General features: G+C 38.9%; 1 protein-coding gene across 5 annotated transcripts in view; it reads right to left on the reverse strand.

Annotated features, from left to right (window-relative positions):
• Positions 1-19538, reverse strand: part of CTBP1 (C-terminal binding protein 1) — a 253787-nt gene that overhangs the window by 98601 nt on the left and 135648 nt on the right. The window lies entirely within an intron of this gene.

A 19538-nucleotide genomic window follows, 5' to 3' on the forward strand; every position in this document is an offset into this window, starting at 1 on the left:
AGAAAGGAGAAGGTCTGTCTAGAGATGTCTGTGTAGACTGCGTAGTTGCTTATTTGATTTACAAAGTATTCAAAGAGATTTTACACTTCACAACAGTTAGATGTAAGCATGGTTTAAAGATGATTTTGAACCCTGACAGAGGTTTTTGTTCATTTTTACCTCCAGACCTGAGCCCCATCCTTCACGTAGGGCTTTGCCTCCTCACCCTACACCCACAGAGCCAAAAGGACGTCAGAGAAAGGTTGTCCACCTTCGAGAAGGATTAATGCTGGATGTAAAAAGCCTAAAACCCCAGTGTTAATGTCACAGGTGTTCTTAGAGCAAGCTATTAACGTCAAAGATGTTTAAAAGAAAATGGTTTAGAGACTGAAGTATTGAGATGTTTTGATTAAGGTTAAGTGGAGAACTCCAGGATTGGCATCTCAGGTTATATATATCCTACATATTCGAAAGGTCACATCAGCGGTATCAGATGTTTTAAAACTTGCATATACACAAAACTGAAATACATTCATTTGTTAAAGTACAGAAAGGACTAGATTACCAGGGGTACTGGAAATCAGCTGCATGCTCAAAATACAGCTTGCTGCAGTCCGCTGCCCTGACCTTCCACCATCCATAGCTGCTGCGTTTGCGGTTATCAGAGGATACGTCCTCACCTACCGCTCTTAGTGCCCATGGATGGGATGTCCAAGAGTTTGTTCTGTCCGTTTTTCAGTCTATCTGGCAGATATAATCTACCTCCATGATTTCCCAAGACAGCAAGGTCTAGATGTTCACCACTTGCTGTGTAACTCATTTATTTCATCTGGTTTATGCTGGTCTCCCATTAGATTCGTTAAATTGCTCCCCTGCTTCTAGTATGGAAGGATTTGATGAAACAACAGCTCTGCTCAGCCATGTATTTACTGGGACTTGTAAAGAGTCTCTATAAAAATGGCAGATTAAAAGTCAAAGTTCATAGTTTAGAAATCAATGCTTTTAAGAGGGGCTGTTGGACACATGGGACTCACAAAGCCACACACCCCACAATCACTGCAGCTTGGTCTCTTGAAGCAAAATGTGTCCATCCCTGGAGAATCACACGGCGTTTTTTCCAGGTAAAACTGTACGCTTGCACATTACACTGGGATTCAATGACAATTCAAATAATAACACGTTTTTTTCTAACCAAGTGTGGGAAGGATGTGTGTATATTGCTTTGCTTCCAAGTATTGGGGGGGGGGGGGGGGAATACTACTACTTGAAACACTCTTTTATAAGGAACACAGCTTAGATATTTTCATACCATTAGTGATGGCTAACTGTGGAAATACGCATAAATTTAACAAGAGTACAACGCAGTTTGCTATTTTTAAAGCTGGAATATTTTATTCTGGGGTCTTTTACCACATTAAAACACAATGAAAGCTAGGCAGCTAATTATCGAAGAGGTAACAAAACTTTTAAACTACACACAGATGTTGAGCTGCACTAAAAGGACAATTATTTTGCCAAAATCACTGCCAAATTAAAGTTCCTATTTGGAAACTTTCACACACTTGTGTTTGGTGCAGCTGCAGCTGTTTAATTGCACATAAATTTTGTTTTCCCCTTTCCGATTGTTATTCAAATGACATTAAAGAGCAATTGCAGCAGAATGACAATAACTAGGCCGTTAAAAGTTCAAATTGTAAAAGATCTGTTTTAATTTAAATTCAATAAAGTATTAGAACAGTAAAATAAATGGATTTCTCTGTAGGCACATAATGTTCTTTTTCTTTATACACACACGTACGGGTATTCAGCATAGGTACCTATTGTATGGGCACCGGGTGTCACTGTCAGCCCTGGCTGCTGTGATTGTAAGCCTTTGGGTTGATGGGCTCACCGTGAGGAGAGAAATGGGCGTTTTGGGGGAGCAATTTGTTTGATCAGAGACTTCCAGATCGAACGAGATAAGCAGCGGCCATGGTGCCACTTGCATGGACCACACAGGTGTTGGGGGCGGCTGTATCAGATATATATGTTGCAGGCACCTATAGGTGGCCAGGTAACTCCCACATGATTTTGGACCCTGGTTTTGCCAGGGTCTGACCTCACTGGGTAAATACCCGGTACGGATGCTGAGCCTCACACATCTGATTACCAGGCATTTCATTTAGCTGACTGCACAAATCTTCAGACCACAAAACTCTGCAGACTTCATCATTTCGGTATTTATACTGCACCTAAATACTCCCAATGGACTCGATTACCTCTTGTACAAAAACTCCTCCTAAAATTTGGCCTTGGAAATAGATCTGGAGGATATAAATCAGCACGACTGAACCAGAACAACGGACGCCACCGAAACACATATGGACGTAGCACTGATTACGTCCCTAAGGATTCTCCTTATCAAACCGGGCAGATAAAACAGTAGTGCATATCGTAAACCTAATGGATTTATGAGATTTTTCAGCTGTACACCGACATCAGCTTGAGAATGTCTAACACCGAGATGGCAATATATTCATGTTCACCATACAAGTATTTGCTGTATATTGTTCTTTAGCCTTGGTAAGTGGAAATGAGGTACTCATTTATCAGTGTTCAGTATTTTCATGACAGTTATGTTTTAAAACTGCAATTTCCTATTACATTTAACTATAAAATCAAGATAAATAAGTAGTTACATTCTTAAATTTAGGAAACACACTAACCCTTCAAAGATAAGATTTTTTTTTTTTTAGGGATAATAGTTTTAAACCACTTATATTAAAGTTGGGAGAAGACTTACAACTACGTATTTCTCTACATAGCCATCTAAAGTCAAAATCATTATTTAACATACCAAGATAACCTTACTTAAATGTCTAACAAATACAAAATTTCTAAAAGTAATTTAAGCAGTGAAAATGTCACCTACAGAGTATTTAGTTATTTAACTAGGAAAAAATGCTAACATTTGGTTTTAAGTAAAGTCTGTATAGGAAAATAAAAGTTTTACATTTTTTCTATTTTTATTAGAAAATTATACTTTCCTAAAAAAAAAAAAAAAGGCTGACTTTTCTTTAAGTCAAACTCAGCCACTTCTACTTTCAGTCTTCTACCTCTTCCCTCTCCCCTCCCCAAACGCAAAAATGACTGCCAATTAAAAAAGATGAAGGAAGGACAACTTCAGCTGAAGTAGCAGAGACACAGGGCAGCATTACCTGTGTAACCCAGCACAGTTATCGTCTGCTAGTCACGCAACCAAGAAAAAAAAAGTACACCCAAATGTTGGGCTTCCTCAGTGTGGGCAAATTAGCTAATTTTAATAATGTTGCCTGGAAAAAAAAACAAACCGCTTGCCTTAGAAATACCAACTCATTCCCATCTTACCTGTAAATCTCTAACCTAGAGATTTATGCATCCTCAGACACGCAAATACTTATAAATTGCATCATTAAAATGATGGGATTAATCACATCCATATGGGCGATACATTTAGGTGTACCAAATCAAACGCCCCAGCCTCCAATTTCTTAAATCATTATCTCCACTACTTACGTTGAACCCTTAAGGAGAGATTTCCTATTGCTTCTTCTTGGCTAAAGGGATCGATCCCTCAGCAGGACAGCTACGAGCTCGCGTTGCCTGCAATATGCTATGGTCTACTTTCCCAGCTCATATTCAGATGAATTATCGTTTTTTAAATTGAAAGGCTTTAAGAATAATTTTTTCAGACTCGGCAGAAGTTAGGCAGTATTCCAATCCCTGAGAAATACTCTGAAGCCTGCAGATAGCAAATCATTAAAATTTTGAAGACTCAGTAGAAATGGAATCAGAAGATATATCAACTGAAAATTGGTCAATCTAGTCCCCATCCTGACTCTGGAAGTTGTCCAAGCACCTGATGTTTGAAAAGCGAATTTTCTGCAAGTAAGGAAAAAATGTATTTATTTGTGACTTGCACTGTCAGTCCTCCTCATACCATGAAATCGGAGGTTTTTATCACTCCTAAATTTTTCATTTGCATACCCTGTTTAATTATTCAATTATTTAATTATAAATTCTATTCTGTTCTATTCTAAATGGGCACCCATGAAGCAGTTACATTTTAAATACAGTTCTTTCCAAGACTTTGCATCAATGCTTTTAGTGATGCTAATAACTAACCAGCTCAAAACCTTCCATCCCTCAGTAAATAAGCACTTACACCAACAAAATTTGGATTTTTTTTTTCCAACCACTGCAGGATCTCTCATGATCCGGGCTCCCAACTCTATCTGGTACTGTGTTGTTGACAGATAAATATCAAATACCTGCACTTAGAGGAATTGTCCTTCAGGAGCTACAAACTGTTCCCTAGAGGCAGAGCAGACAGCTATGTGGAAGCAGGCATTCAGAAAATCAAGAATTACCTCCAAGTCCTGGGCTTCATAAAAATCTCAGGTCTTAAAATACCACCTGATCTTGAGTTTATCTTGAAGAAACTAGGTACCAACTGTTATTTTCCCTGGGCAGCCAATAAAGGATATAACATCCCTCAAAAGGAATTCTTGTCCATTTCTGAAACTAAAAAATTTAGTTTCTTCTTGTGAGAGGGGATAGAGAAGGGCAGAATGAAAAGAATTGGGAAAAGAGGCGACTATCTCATTTCCATCAACTCTAGGAATCCTGTCTGTGGCCCTGAGATGATGTTAGAGGAAGAGTCAAAGCAAGGAAAATGTTCTTCTCCTGCGCAAACTTGCCTTTCTGGGTATTCTCTAAGTAAAGAATTGAACAAAGATTGAGATCTGAATTGCTTTCTCTTTTGAGATTCCAGAAATGTGAGTGATAGACCAGTAAGTTTTTAGAAGTCCCATTCTAAAACAAGTCACATCTTTCATGATAAGCACATCCCTCAAAGAACAAAGCAAGCATCACCTCTTTTTTATATATTACAGAATCATAGAATCATTGAGGTTGGAAGAGATCTTTAAGATTATCAAGCCCAGCTGTTAACCCGGCACTGCCAAGTCCACCTCTATACTATGTCCCTAAGCGCCACATCTACCCATCTTTTAAATACCTCCAGGGATGGGGACTCAGCCACTTCCCTGGGCAGCCTGTGCCACGGCCTGACTGCCCTTTCGGGGAAAAAATTTTTCCTAATATCCAACCTAAACCTCCCTTGGCGCAATTATGAAATATTATAACCTAGAAGATCCTTTTGTGAGTACCAACGTAAACAGAGATCTTCCTTTGCTGTTAGCTCCTCTGTTTCGGAGCTGAAAGAGATACACATATCACTTCCTTTCCCTCATAAATCAGAGGTGCCAAATTTTAGTATCTCCATTCAGCAAATTCATTTATACATTTAGCAGCATTGTTCCAGGAAAAAAAGTATCTTATTTTACTAATGAAATGTGGTCATTAACAATGCTAAGTTGTGAGCTAGTTTCAAAACATGTCTGTGAAGATACAAGTAGAGATGAGACCATGCAATACATAAAAGACTCTGATTTCACAGGAATCTTGAGTTTGTCCGCCAAGAGGTCCAGCAGCTCTCAAAAGAGCAGTGGTCATCAGGTATTAACAGAGGAACACACCTGGTCAGAGATAGGAAGAGCAATAGCTCAGTATCGATCTTGTGCCACCAGTTTTACAACAGTTACAAGAGCTGAAAAAAGAGGACAGCTCTCTCTCCACTAGAACTAATTTTCTACTCACTTCCCTCATTTTCCCAGGGTTATCCCAGATGTGACTTTAAACGGCAACGCGCCTTACATAATGACTTGCTAGATATCTCCTATATCCTTCGCCAGCAGAGTTATCGTCTAAATCTAATAAACAGGAAAGCATCACAGAAAAAATAAGGAAAATAATATGAAACGAGAAATCATGAACATATAGACTTTGATGAATGATTAACCATCTCTCTGAAGTTACTTACAATATTTACATATGAACAGAGGATTGCACACGGTTTCAGAAGTTCATATAGGATAAGCTCTGATGTTATATCCATCTCCCATAAGAACTAATTGAAGGATGGATGCATTTGGCCTGGGGTATTGGATGGGAGATAAAAGGATAGTCAAAATACAGGTGAGGCTAGTGAAAATAGTGCCGGCGTCCCGCAGACAAGTACATCCAACACGAAGAGTCAGTGATACAGAGCAGCTTTCAGTGCCAGGGCACGAAGGCACCACACCCTCGGAAGAGAAAGTGCATTTTATAGAGAGCGTTTATTTTAAAAATTGAATAAATGGGTTTGGGGAAATGCCGGAAGGCAAACAGAATGGCCATTGAAAAACTTTGCGATCAATGAACCATTCTTCAGACGTCTGTTGCTTTAAACCGACAAATTTTTCTGAAATAAAAGCCAGACTAACTAAGACAGGTTCGGATAACTGATAGTTTAGACCTCCAGGATTTCTTCAGAAAATCTCACACGACCACCAGAAAAACACAACTGCTTCTTTGTGCGCCTCCTGACATAAAAAATATACTTTCTGCTAAAAAAGCTCAGCAAACATTAGCATTTGTTTCCACTCCATTTTATCATACTCTCTGCCACACTGTTTGGAGGAGAATGATATATAACATTTTTCACAAACTGTCATACCTTGCAGATCAGTGGGTTAATGTATCAGCCTTTCACCTTTGGAAACCACAGTTCAACAGCCTGAATTACTTTGGTAATAAATGTAGTATTGTCTTAGCTCAATACCGACTTGTGTTTGAAGAACTGTAACAAAATATTTTTATAACCTTGTGGAAAAGATAAGTTGGCAATTCTCTTTTATGCCACAGATTTCCTCTGTAATCTCAAGAAAGCTAATTAAACCCAGCCTTTGAAAATAATTAGGTATCTAACACTGATTTTACTAAGTCTGCTTTAAATCAACTACTTTCTTTGATAAACTAAGCTATGATATGAAATAACTATAAGTTATTTCCATAAATAGGTTCGCAGTAGGTAAAATAGATTATAGGCCAATAAAAATAAAATGTACATCTAGCTCAGGTAAGAGCTAAAAAAAAGGGGGTCTTTTAGGAATAGGGAGAAAAAAAAACATTGTTAAAAATCAGATTTTCAGCTTGAAACCAGTTGCCACCTTTCAATAATAAAGCTGTGAAAAATAGAGCTTGTTAAAAAAAAAAAACAAACCCACACTGGGATACCTTACAACTGGCGAAGAGTTAGGTAGCAACCCTGTAAGAGCTCTAGCTAGCAACCCTTCTGCTCACAGATGTACAGCGCCATGGGTTTTAACTTCAGGTTCACCCATGACTACATATATCGTACAGCACAGTGGTCAATGTGATCTTTATAACCAGTATGTTTAACGAATTGACAATATCATTAACATCCATCCTTCCCAAAAAGCGGACGGATTTTTAACTTAGTATTGATGTTTTTAAGACCTCAGAGCCCTAGGCAGGATATATTGTTCCTTAAAAGAAAGGCAAAGCCTTCTGAAACCAAACACAACTTAAACAAGCGCAAAACCAGATAATTTCCCGCTTTCGTACAACTAACGGGCATGTTAATTCTTTTACTGTAATAGGGATTATAAAAAAACTCTCTTCTATTGATTTTAATAGTGCTGTCACTGTAGCAGAATAATACTTTTCCAGTATCACTTTGCATTACTGCTTCAACCTCTGATGACAAATGGAAAGTACTGAATCTTAGCCAAAAGCTGAATACGCCATTATCTCTTTTTGCACAGCTGCACAGACATATCCTAATACAGAGTGGTGCCTTCTACCATTTTGTTCAGGGCTTACAAAAAAAAAAAAAAAAGAAAAAAAAAAAGAAAAAAAAAATCCCATGTCCTAAAGGCAAAGACAACCTGAAACTTTGCTCAAAGAAGCATGAAAGCACAATTCCTTTGCAAAATGTATGACTACCTTATAATGTCACATTACCATACTTAGAGTTAGTAATGGGCGGCTGAACTCCGAAATGTTGTTTGGTTTTTATTCTCCGTTTGTTCCAGTCAGTTCAGCAAATTCCAGAAATGGGATAAATAAATGCATAAAGGTTTATATTAACTCAGTCTAAGTTATAATGTAATTCAGATACTATTGGGAATAGAGGCACCTAAGCCTGAAAGGGACCTTTTGGGTGACTGGCTCTAGTTTTGACTACTATTCCCACGTAGTTCATATAAGCGCTTTTAGAAAACAGATCACACTCCACTTTAAAGCCAGCTCGGTGTCCAGACCCACTGTGTCTGTCAGATTGATCACTCACGGTCAGAAGCCTCCCAGCATCAAGCCTAAAAGTAGTAATTGTCAGTCTACATCAATTTATTTCTTATGCTAATGCTGGCATTCAGCTGAAGTAACTCCTCGCACTCCCTAATTCTTTAATTTTCTGATATTCTTGCAGACAGCAAACATACACGTGCTCTCAGCCCACATTTTGCTATACTGCCAGTCACTCTCTCCGACCATCTCAGGACACTCATCTCCATGGTTTCCTCCATCATTTAACAGATCTTCCCTGCCCTGTCCCGGTTTGAATTCTTCATTTGTGAATGTGATGATGAGAGTAACACACAGGGTCTGAGATAAGACAAAAGCCCGATTCAATGACACTACCATTTCCCTCTCTTTAGTGGAAGTTTCTTATACAGTGCATCATACTTGACCTCTCTCCTGGCTATATTTCATTAGGGGCTTGCAGTTAACCTGCAGTCACCTACCACAACCACTATTTTCTCTTCCTTTGTCACTTCAGATAATGGAATAATATGAACTGGGAAGCTCATCATTAAATATATATATATATATTAGCAGTCTCTTAGTGCATATCCTTGCAGTTCATGGTATGAAATTTGATAACATTTGTATTTTACCCATCCTCATCATCTTCCTTCCAGACGTTCTGATCATTTACTATACATTGGTAATTCTGTCCTACTTCACATTCTCAGCATACTTCATTTGACCAATCTTCCTGCAAGGTCACTAATGAAAATATTAAATAAAACACACACCCAAGACCGTTTCACACATCACTAACAATCCTCCTTCTGCCTTACTTTTCTTCACATCAAGTAAAGAGCACACTCTCCATTCTTTAAGTAATTCTCATTGTCTCCAGTTTCACTAACAATTTCCTGAAGTGATGCTTATTAAGCACTTCAGTGAAGCCCAGAGAAGTATCAGTTACTTATTTTTAGTAAACTCAGACTATGCTTTTTGCCATTTCTATCTACTAGATCAGGAACTATTTTATTTCCTCAAAACGCTTTCCAAAGGATGTAACTGAGGTGCGACTAACAGGCTGGCAGCCCTTTTAATAAGCTTGCTTCTCTTAAAATTTTGGTTGTATACAAAATATTTTCCAATTAGTAATTGTTTTTTCTCTATCCTCGTTGCCATTAGCCATTTTCTCCATCATTATACTGATTACTTTTGGAAAGAAAAGAGGTAATTTGGGGATAACCAGTTGCATTTAATCTCAGCTTCATCCAGAATTAAGGTAGTCCCACTTCTATTTTCGTGATTTTCTTTTATTAACCTCTAGCTATCATTTAAATTTTCTTTTGCAAGATTAAGTCAGCTTGACTTTTGCTTACTCTCTCTTTATCACTACACCTCTAAGATGCCACTTTTTCTTTTCTTGCTCTTGATTTCCCTGCTCAGTCTGTTTTTACATTCCTTGGAGGCTGCTCATTCCCAATACCCTTCTAGATGTTGCTTTTCGTCTCTGCCAGGCCAGAATGTCTCCACTTTGGTTGAGGACATAAGATAACGAGTAGCATTTATAACTTTGACCTCCAGATATTCCACACACCCAAATGCAAGTGCTCCAACCCCTTGGCCCAGCTGACATCACCAAGTTGCTCTTTTAAAGTTTCTGAGCTGAAAACCTCTCACTTTTTTTTTTTTATTGTCCTCAGGACCAGCAACAAGACAGCACAGATCCGCAGCCACACCTGCACGGACATCGAGAGGGCATCCATCTCCTGCCACGCTCGACCGCATTCTGGCAGGGCGGTAACCCTCCCTCCACCGCTACGGGGGGCCCATAACTCCATCAACCACCTTCAGTCTTCTGCCCAAGTATTTTCCAAAAGAGGAAATGTAGCAGAGGATGCTTCATTACATTTTTAACTCAGTTTGACACAGTCAGAAGTTAACACGTTCTTCAGCTGTCATTTCTTCACAACAGTTTCATTGCTGATACCAATACAAGGTCTACTGGCAAAGATGACACAAAATGGAGCATTTAAAGCACTGGCTCCTATTCCCAACACTGCTTCTATCTCACTGAGAAAGCAACTAAATCGGTCTCCTTTACCTGCAACAGCAGGTGGTTATAGTTACCTATGTGGCTCCCAATGTACTACTAAATTCCATGCAAATATTATATAGTGATATCAGAAAGGCCAGAAGAAATTAAAGCATTATGGGAGACCCCCAGGTAAGTCAAGGGTATGTGATCGCTGTTATAAATTGCAAGGGAACGGCCATCTCACTAACGAGGAACAAAGAAGATTAACTTGAAGGTGGGATGTATCTCCTTACACAGCAGCATTTTGCGCTGCTGTAGCACACCTGCTTTTGTAGGGGACTGCCACCGCACTTCGCTAGGACAGCAAAAAATATTTTCCACAACACCCACGTGTAACCTGAGTAACTATTTTCTCTTTTTAGGCAGGGAGGGAGACTGCTGCCTAGGTAGCAAATGGCGTACAGAACGAGAGGGAGCATTTCATGTAAAAAAGCAAAAAAAATGCAAAGATAAATTAGCAGAAATGGAGAATGTAGGGGAGAAAGCCTGAAAAGCAAGACTTTGACAAGTTTCCCAGTCTCCAGAGGATCTTTACTAAATTCTAACTCAACCTGCTAGAATTTGCTGTTGGTCCTATAAAGTACCCGTCACAACACGAACTGTCCTCTGGGATATTTAGGTTGGTTTGGGGTAAGAGGTCTCATACTAGCTCATCAAGACTGTGAAACTTTTGGTAAGGTTGTATATATATAACTGATCAGCATCACAAAATGTTAATACTGTGACTAAAAGGCAGCACTCTCATTTCAACAGTTGTTTCAGTAATTTATTTCTTTGTTGCTTAACAAGAGAATATGAACTAAATTCACAGCCACAGAAGGAGGTACAGCGTTTGTCATGGTTTATCGATGGAAAGTCCTCTGCATATCTCTGTTCATCCACCTGCCTTCAGCAAATTATACATACGTAGATACATATGTGTATCCACACAGAACTGTGCCCAGGTTAGTAGAAATAAAAAACCACCCAGTGACGTTGACTCTGAAGCAGTTTAAGTACATAGTCTATTAAAATAAATTTGAACAATAGGCTCAAATTATAAAAAGAAATCCCAACAAGCCTCCCGTTCTTTATTCTTATGTACAAGGCCAGATAGCTTCCATTCCCATATGCAGAATTTTTTTCTGAACAAACCATTTTATTCCACTGAAAATGGTATCAATATTTCAGCTAAATAGTCTTGTCTTTACACAATGAGTGGCTGTAGAGCTGAAAAGCTGTCAAAAAAACCTAACCAGTTACCATTGACCTAGTAGAACAGATTTACAATTTAACCTTCTCCTTAGAACAAAAATTCATTCTTCCTACTAAAAAAAGTCTTAATTTTGTTGCTAATCCTTAGCAGCACCCTTATCTTACTCCAGCATTGCCAACTCAACAACCTAATTTTAAACCGTAGTTGGTGGGACATCCAACTGGGGGCACATCAAAACTCCTCTGCAATGTAATGTTTTCATAGTCAAGAAATGTAACGATGAAATCCATTTGCAGAGTGTGCAGCTACAAGTGGCTGGGGGTGGGAAAGCGCTCCCCCTCCGCAGCCTTCCCAAACCCCAAAGCAGCTTTACCAAGATGCCACACGCATGCGGTGCGATGGTTATCCTAGAGCATGGACGAGCAGGAAGGATCTGGAGCTCAGTTTAGAAGCTCACGGTGGCCTCACTGTTGCAAGTCTTCTTGCAGTGTAATAAAAAAAAAGACAAAAAAATAAAGATACTGTGCTGAATTCATCAACTGAGACACTCGCAGGACAAGATTTGTACTCCAAATTATCTGAAAGCCAAACTTTCTGGAAGAGAAAACTGAATTAGTCCTTTCCCATGGGCACTTTTCCATACAGAAGTAGACTAGCAAAAAGTTAAGTCAATCTACATGAAAAAGTGATGTCAACCTGGGTCCTTTTGGGGTGAAATGGTCATTACGTGGAAAGTTTGAGCAAGTCATGCACGCCGCTACAGGCAGGAATGGGAACAGGATTAGTCAGATGGGAAACCATGGCACTGGTCAAATATTGAGCAAAAAAAGGTTGAAGACGCTTCCCCTCCTCCAGCTCAGAATAAGTGCATTCAGTGTCTTTTTATCCATCTATCGTGCTCTTTTGCTCCATCTGCTGGCTCTGCAACGGCAGGCAATGTATTTACACCTGTAATTACAATACTAATAAAAAACGAAGATAAAAATAATTGTAAAAAAAACCCCAACCATTTATCAGTGTATACCTCATGAACTTTTATCCATATATTGTCTTTGCATTTATAGATAGATGTCTAGTTGTTGTGTCTTTTACGTAATGAGTTTATCCTAGCTCTTCAGGTCATTTCCCCCCCTACATACTGTGAGCATAAAAACCTATTTTGTCACTTACACATCAAGCAACAGAAAAATCTTATTATGAGTATGAAGAGTTTTCAGAGTTCAAATTCCTTTGTTTCTCGATGGTATAATGAAAAATGAGAAGTGGAAGGGTTTTCTTACACCTTAGAAATCATCGTAAGTCTGTATAAAAATAATTCTCTATATATAGACTCAAATGGATACAGGCGCTTATTTAATAAATCAAGTTCTATTAAGGAAAAGGGTCTTTCCAGGGCGTATTTATTACTCCCCTAGAGGGAATCATATCCTACCGCAGAATCAAAAACTGGGACTGGATGGGATCTAAAGACATACTTAGTCCATCCACCGCCTATAGTAACACCAAAGTTACCCCTCTGAAAAACCTCTAGATGCCCCCAGCTCCTAAAGCAGCTTATACCAGCATCGAAAGAAATTTGCTGAACAACTTAATCATTTTAAAGCTATAATTTAACACAATGTTGCACACTCGGGCTCGCAAACCAGAAGTACCCGATGAGCACGTTAATGGAGCGACCTGCAGCCCTGGTGAGCAGAGGTCAAGTGTGTCCGACCCTCCTGCCAGCCGGAGCTTTTGGCACAGGCTTAAGTAGGTGAAGATGTACAGTGGAAATGTATACATTCTTGAAATACTATTCACTCTGGTGTAAAGGAAGAAATAAATTAATTGCCATGCTGATAACTTTTTGGCTCTTCAAAGTTAAGCACATGCATAGCTATTAAGTAGGGGATTTTTACTTTTTAAGTCTTGCAATTTCATTTTTCATTTGGCAAAAGCACATATAAATTTGACTACAAAGAAGCCTGGTATGGGTTGAAAATTCTGGTATTCTTGTGAATGAGAGGCATAGGGAGAATCTTCCAGTTATGCTCAAATTTTCTACGTTTTATACTAAGCATAAAGAAAAAAATATGAAGAAAACCAAAGCCAGAGTTTAAAATCCATTTTAAAACAGGATCTTAACCCAGCTAGTAAAAGTTTTATGATATCAAAGTTCAATATTATTCCAAAGTTAGTTCTCCTTAAAATCTGGGGCTTGTGGACTAAATCACTACAGGCTTGCTCTGCTCACAAATTCCTCCCCTAGTGTCTGATCCTTCCTGGAGCCGAGGAGCTGAGTTACTCGATACTTTGGTTTGACAGGGTGCTGCCAGTCATAACATTTTAATGTTCAAATACTGCAAAAAGATGAAGCTTCTACTTTTGTGTTCAGATCATATTAGTTGATGCCTTTCTCAGGGGTATGGGAACATCTCTCGCATCCTCCGACAGAGCAGTTTAAGATGAGGAAGTTGCCAAACAAAGTATAAAGAATAGTAATGAGATGTTTTGGGAAGAGAAAACAAACATTCACTATTTCAAATTACACTATTAGATGGCTGCACAACTCAAATCTCAAAGTACAGGCAGACCGTATAAGGTACCATATATCTATCTGTATGGCAGCTAAACAATAACAGGGGATGTAAATGTAAAGAAATCAGAATTCTGTATCTATTGTTGGCTTAGTGCGATTTGTAAAGAGACAAAAATCCTTTTAATTTTATTTTTTAAAAGCTAGTACAGAGGAAAATATTACCTGACCTTAATAAATCTTTCTTCTGCAGTTTTTTTTATAACGTGCCTAATTTTACACTTTGACAGCTCCCACATCATTCATTTTAGGTCACGCAAGAACATTACAAACAGAACAATGTTCCAGAGGAGTATATTGAATAACAGTCAAAATTGGGTTGTTCAGCAAGATAACAGAGCGCGGATGCGGCAGCACAACAGCAGAATTCGCCTCTTTCTGCTGCCTGTTGTTAAGGAATGAAATCTGCTCCATCCAGACAAGCGTTCTCATAGCACCTTATCGTGCAGCTACAGGTGTTCACAACACTAGCTGTAAATTAAATAATGAGTATTTAGAAAAAAACCTAAAGGTATGGGTTTGTTTCGATCTTTCCTTTAGAGTCACAGGGTAGCAGAGGGTCTGTGCTCCCTACCGGACCCCCAGCAATTCTGCACAGGGAGAGGGAGGTGAGCGAGGAAAGGATGACCAACGCCAACGTGAAAAATATATAGCAGAAGTAAGAGTTAAATTCCAGTCTTCATTAAGCTGTTTCATGTCTGTCCTCTGTTCCTCAGTTTCTCATGCGGTAAAAAAAAGTTCACAGTACTTTTCATACTTTTAGAATAAAATACTATATATGCGCTGCTTGCTGATTATTCAATACTTTTATTTATGCACATCCCTAAAATACCTCTCTAGAGTTTCAGCTGATGGTGTTACAGATGTCTGTCTTTGAGAAGTCAGTGAGACAGCAATTAGCTACAGGCTTAAATGAAGAGTAATGCATATAGATTCTATATTAACTAGTGACAAGTCATTTCTACAAGTCAAGGTTTTTTTCTTCTTCCCTGCAAATATTTATGCACTCATTTAAAACCCGAGTGCAACTGTGCAGCACAACCAGCTTCAAACAATACGACTGAGCTTGCTTAGAATGCAAAACAATACAAAATTAATTTTTGCAGTACTGAAATCTAACACACGTTTCAGGGGAAACAAAGTAAAGCCATGAAGCACAACTCTTTCTCCTGGGCTTCAGTACTAATTGCTTGTGGACTTTGCAAGACGTTAGAAACAGCAGAAAACCACAGTCTTTTCTCCATGGAAATCATGAGAAAGAGATCGTTTCTTCTGACCGCAACAATAAATGCTTTTAAACACACAAAGTCGTCAAAAGACTTTCTAAGCAACTCAGAAGAAATCACTTCAGACAGGATTACTACTTTATATGTATATCCAAAGCCCTGCAGGCGTACTAGAGTTATATTTGTTAATTCTGCGCTAGTCTGCTTTGACTTTACCACGGGGCTTTTGAAACATAAAAAAAAAATTGGTTGAAAACATGAAGCTTAAGGAAAACTCATATTGCCTTATACCGTAAATATCCTATATCAGGAATTGGGGATGCTTGATGTCCTTGCCTTTTTGTTTGGCAATGATCAGTCTGAACAGTTTTTCTCCTTTTTTCTTTAATCCACTTCCAATTGCAAAACAGCTCACTGGAGAAAACTCATCAAAACGATGGAAAATCACTGCAACTGCCACAATCCAGGACCCTGCGCATGACTCCAACACATGCACAAAGCTGTTCTTATGAAGATGATCAAATATGCACGTGTTGCGTTTAGAAAATCCAGCCCTTTGCTTATTTATGAAAATTAGCACGGCCAATACACCCAGTGAAACTGTATTTTCCACTTACAAAAGCCCAACCCTTTCTCTCTATGTCTCTCACATCTGGACTGCAGGAGAAAGGTAGGCATCCGTAGAGTCAGACTAATACACAGGTCGAGGTTGGCTATACCACTTAGGTGGGCATCACTCCCTTCTTGCCCTGGCTCTTGACCCTTCCCACCCTCCAGGCACAGCTGCAGCACAGATGTCAGTTTTTAGTGCAAACAAGCTCTAAAATTCTCTCGTCCCAGATATAACTCAACTAACCCTCATCTAGAGTTGGCTTAACCCACAAAAGATACTCATCTTCTTGTAGGTTCGTAGAGCTGCACTACTTGGCGGTCTTCAAGGACTCATCACCTATTGACTCTTCAGAGAAGGACAGCCCTACCTTAGCTGACCAACCTCACCACGTCTAACACCTCGCACCTCAGAGTGGGCACTGCTTCTGAAGATTTAGCGAATTTATAGAAATTACCAGCGACACCAGGGACTGACTCTTATCAAAGCACATGAGGTTTTACATTATTTCTACTCCTATCATCTAGTCCCAATATGAATGAGAAATAAAATGATGGATTATTAATGATTATTTAAATCAGTCGTTCCTGGTTTTATTAAACAAAAAGTATGCTTTTCCAACAAGGATTATCTGTTTATTTACAAATGGACGTCTTTGTGTCTTTGAATAAAACATACCTCGCAGCCTGTCTTTAAAAGTACATAGATGCATTCATCCATAAACACAGCTCAGTTTTATCCCTGTACTCAGTATATTTATCCATGTGCAAAGGACATGACCAAAGAGCATTACGAGTCACACGCATAACTAATGCGTGAAGTAACTGAAGTAAAATAAACTTCTGGAAGGTTCTTATCACTAAGTTACTTTGATAGCTTTTCTAGGAGAGAGGAAACAATCCTGGGAAGGTAGTAAGGAAAGTTTTCTCAAGTCTAGCTGCAAAGCTGAAGGCTGTGAATGTCACCTTGCAAAATTGGCAAAAACTCCTCCTCCTGTATCGGGACGTTCGGTGCAGGAATGCAATCACTTTTAAGAAAACCGCTTGGTATCCTTAGAAACAATGACTGTATTTTTCAAAAGCGACTACTGCTTGGGCCTGGAAGTGATGATAATCCATCCTCTGAAAAATCAGATACTTTCATCTTCTCACACAAATATAAAAGGTACCGAAATTTTCCAGCTGATTTTTAAAGCCTTGGCCCAGAGGTACGCTTTGGAGCTGTGAATATACTGTTCCCTTCCCAGCCCGAAACGCTGTTTAATTGAGTTAATAAGCAGTCTGCTTCTCAAATCATTTTAAAGCAAAATATACTTTTCTGTACTTTTCAGGATTTTCAGGTTTTCTAATGAACAGCATTTTAAGAAAGTATTTTCATATCCTAATGTTTTCTTCCTTGATTTCCCTGCGCATCGGGCGTCCCACCATTCCAGTCCATCCAACAATATACCTGTTGTTCCCAGTACAACCGCTGGCGTGACTAACAAGGCTCTGCTGTTCACATTTCAGTTTTAAATGCCACGTTCTGTATATCCTCCAATAGTTTGTTCTGGTTTCAGAAGAAAAATACATAATTCAGGACATACTGAAAAAATCATCCCAGCATTATAGACACCAATTTTCTCCCAAAAAGCAACGTTCACATTCTCACCTACGTACAGAGATATGCACTTCTAAAAGTTCTGTAATTTGGAAAGTCCACAGCAAAATAAACTTCAAAATCTATACTTTATTAGCACCCAATTGGTTTTCCCACAATAATCTGTATACAACAAAATATACTCGTACACTATCTATGCAAATGAGAAGCTCGCCCGGGCAATGAAGCTTAAACGACACCTAACCATACAACGATGAAGCATACAGTGATTTAAACGTCATCAGCAGTGGAAGCATGGAGCTAAATTAACAGGCTCCCCTTTGAAAATTGAACTCATTATGAAACCTCGCTTAGAGAACAACTTGACTGCAGCCTACCTGACCATATCTCATACCTTTTCTGTAAGCGTAAGCGGAAAAGATAAATCCTGGTATATGGAGAATAATACCCTGATTATTTATTAGAATGTGCTTCTCCCTATACAAATGTGTTAGATCCATATTAGGTTCATTCCTATTAGGTAAAACTAATTTATTTAGTATAAGGCAAATGGAAAAAAAACGAGACCATTTTAAAATTGCCTGAGGTCACTTCATGGGCAAAACAATGTATTTAAACTGCAGAGATGACAACATGCTTAATATGACTACATTGAAATTGCTTCCTTGATGACAATACATTAAAATCCTCATTGAATATTCATAGAATTTTTGACAAGATTGAGTGACACGTAATCCCAGCCTCAGCGAGCACCGACTTGATAGTCTCACTGTGCGAGGATGGATGCCACGCCAGCCAGGCCATCTTTGTTCCTCGCAGGTCCAGGACCAGCTGTACAAAACATCCCGGTTTCCAGTTTTTAATATCGCGTCAGGCTGACACAGATAGAAGAGAAGGAACTCAAACGTACAAAGCTCCTCTGTATATCGGATGTCGGGGTGAGGAAGAGCCTTTATCACAACTGTACAATAAGTGAGTGGAAGAGCTGTAATTTCCTTATAGCGTGGCAATGGAAAATTAGAGAAATAGCAAAGAAAAATCCTTCCAGTGACTTTCACTTACTAAGTTATGACCTCTGCATGATAAATAGGTAAGCAGAGTTTATATGATATGAAATATGTCAATTCAGAATGCATTAGGATGCCATTAACAGACAGTAGCTTAGACATGGGGAAAATATTAAGATGGATAGATCACTTAGCAACAATAGGACAAAGAAGGTTTTAATAAAGGCAATGCAAGACAATGCGATACTAATACCACTGGAGTGCCTTTTTTTTGTCAGATACGTACCAATGTGATAAAAAACAATTAGCGTTGAGACAAACAAGGGCAGACAACTGAAAAACATTCAAGCCACGGCCTTGTTTATTAATCGAGTAAGAAATTTGACTGCTAAACCCCGTACCAGTAATGGAATGTGATTAATACTGTATTTCAATCCCATAATAAAACTGATCCATAATTTCATAACTGCAAAAGTGATACATAACATATTCCTTATGCCATCACTCCCATGTCAGACGATGTTTATGACACCATCACCTGATAAGATTTTCGGGTGACGTAAGGCGATAGCGGCAAAGCACCTGTTTGCATCACGACAGTTCCCTGCTACCTGGATCACGCCAGACGGCGCATCAGGCCACGAAGCAATCGATGAAAGGGATGCAACATACTTGTGAAACTGTACTACTCCTCCTAAGAGCAGCGGGATCTGACCGAAGTTTACAAAAGACAGTGAATTATATCTAACTGCCTCGCAGGGCAACTTTAAAGTGACGCACTTTTGTTTGGTTTTTAAGATTGGAAATAAAAGAAATTTAAAAGTACTTGCAGAAATCTCAGCCTGACATGGGGGAGAGTAAGGAAGACATACCTGTGTAACACTGCACAATAACAAAAATGAAAAATAAAATTCAAATAATTATTTTTATCTTGTTATTTGCTTGTAAGCCCCAGGCTGACATCTTTGCAAAAGCTCCAGCCACAGACTTATACCTGGCACATGCAAAATTATCATTTCTACTGTCATTCCAGATCACCACCTTTGTTTTTCATCCCATTGACTATTCACATGAGCTTGT

This window comes from Nipponia nippon, unplaced genomic scaffold (genome assembly GCF_047370975.1).
Source record: "Nipponia nippon isolate SJK-2023a ecotype South Korea unplaced genomic scaffold, ASM4737097v1 scaffold_6, whole genome shotgun sequence".
In the NCBI taxonomy this organism is placed as follows: Eukaryota; Metazoa; Chordata; class Aves; order Pelecaniformes; family Threskiornithidae; genus Nipponia; species Nipponia nippon.